Below are 1,880 nucleotides of genomic sequence, written 5' to 3' on the forward strand. Positions count from 1 at the left end.
GGGGGATCGAACGTTTTGCAGGCTGATCGAGAATTCTTCGACAACGCTACTGTATGTGCCACGTTGGTGGTGCAGGGCAAATCCCATCTTCTGCCCCCCCGCCAGCCGCCGCCGAGCTCCTCCAAAGAAGAAGGGAGGGGGAGGGGGGGATTGGGGAGAGGAGAGAGACCACCACGCGTGCTGTGGGCTGTGGCTGACGGCGGGGTGCTGCTGCTGCTGCTACTGCTGGCACAGTACGTACAGTGACAGTGAGCTGCGAGTGCTTAATAGCAATGCTAAACAAACAAACAGACAGACAGACAGACAGACCCTTTGCGAAACCCTGCCAGCCATCCATAATAATACATACTGTAATGGCCCTTGACAGTAGTAATTATTAGCACTGTAGTAGGTAATTACTGCTACCAGCTACTGTCGCTACTCCTGCTCCTGCTCCTGCTCCTGCGTACTGCTTGCTGCTTACCCTAACGTGCTGCTGGCTGCTGAGCTGCTGCTGAGTCCGCTCCAGTAACATCTGCCATACGCGCCTTGATATCTCCTGCTTTTTGTCCCTAGTTTGTGCTTGTTGGAGGCTTCGTCGACCTGACTGCGATGTGGTGGTAGTAGTGGCCGGTAACGTAACCGAGACGAGGATCGCGTCAGTCACTGACAGTCAGCCCGTGTGCAGCTTAATTAATTAGTCTTTTGATCTTTCGCCGCTCTTTTGAAACAGAACGGTGTTGTTTAATAGAAATTCTGGCCAGGCTGGCTTGCTGTCGCCTCAAACATCGTGCGCTAATACCGCCATGAGGATCTGCGGAGAATCCCGTGTGTAGTCCTCCAAAGTCGCTCCTTCAACACGCCAGCACGACAACTCTGATGCTTCTGATAAGAGGACAAGAGGATTCGAGATAGTCAGAAGATAAAAGAAACAACCAAACTTTCTTACCCTCTAGCTGATGTCTTGTGAGCTGCAAAGACAGCTGAGCACACCGAACTGATCTTACCCCGCGTACACAATCCTACAGAGCTGGCATCTCTATCGATCCAGGCGAGACATCCGATGCACCAGTAGTCATAATTACCCTTCATACAGCAATGCACCTGTGAAAAGTGAATCATATTCAGGCAGTGTGAATAGGCTGCTGGGATTGCACTTCGGCAGATAAGATGCCCTCACCAGACACGAGCGGGAGACAGGGAGCTGCCTGAACTGCTGGAACTGCTGGAACTGTAAACAAGTCAAGTAAAACGCAGAGGGACAGCGTGCATGGTTCAAGCAAATCTGCTCCCCGGCAGGCTGCGGAAGACGTCTGAGGGGGCCTGTAACCTTGGTCTACCACGAGGAATAATGTTACTGTGCTTCATTGATTTCAACATTGGTACTTGGGATTTCAGTAAATTCCGTGACGACATCCTATCAGCCTAGCGGAACATGTTCAACAAATATATCTCTTTTTGTTTTCCGCCTAGACACAACACCCCAACACCAAAAGTCGGGTTCACGATGGCACACAGAGATGGAGCCAGCTGGCTAGAGAGCCAGGCCAGCGATGCCATTCTCTACATAATTACTAGTAGCACGGTAGTACAGTATACAGGAGTGACTGCTAAGAGTCATGGTGCCTGCTCAACGTTTGTTGTGTATCGACTTCTCAGAGAGGGGATGCCAAAGCAAAAGGGCACCAGGGTGGATTACCATGAACCGCCGAAGCAATCGAGGGGGGTGGCATTTGCCCGTGGGATTTGGCCATGGCATGAGGGAAAATGGCCTGCAGCGCTGCAGAAAAAGCATCCATCCTCCTATGCCGTATTCCGCTTTCCTGGCAATTCCAGACGATGGCGTTGGCTGCACGTACTCCGAGGAAAGTTTTTTGCCAAACACACAACCACCCCCTCCC

Source organism: Pseudovirgaria hyperparasitica (genome assembly GCF_010093815.1).
Source record: "Pseudovirgaria hyperparasitica strain CBS 121739 unplaced genomic scaffold EJ05scaffold_2, whole genome shotgun sequence".
Lineage (NCBI taxonomy): Eukaryota > Fungi > Ascomycota > Dothideomycetes > Acrospermales > Acrospermaceae > Pseudovirgaria > Pseudovirgaria hyperparasitica.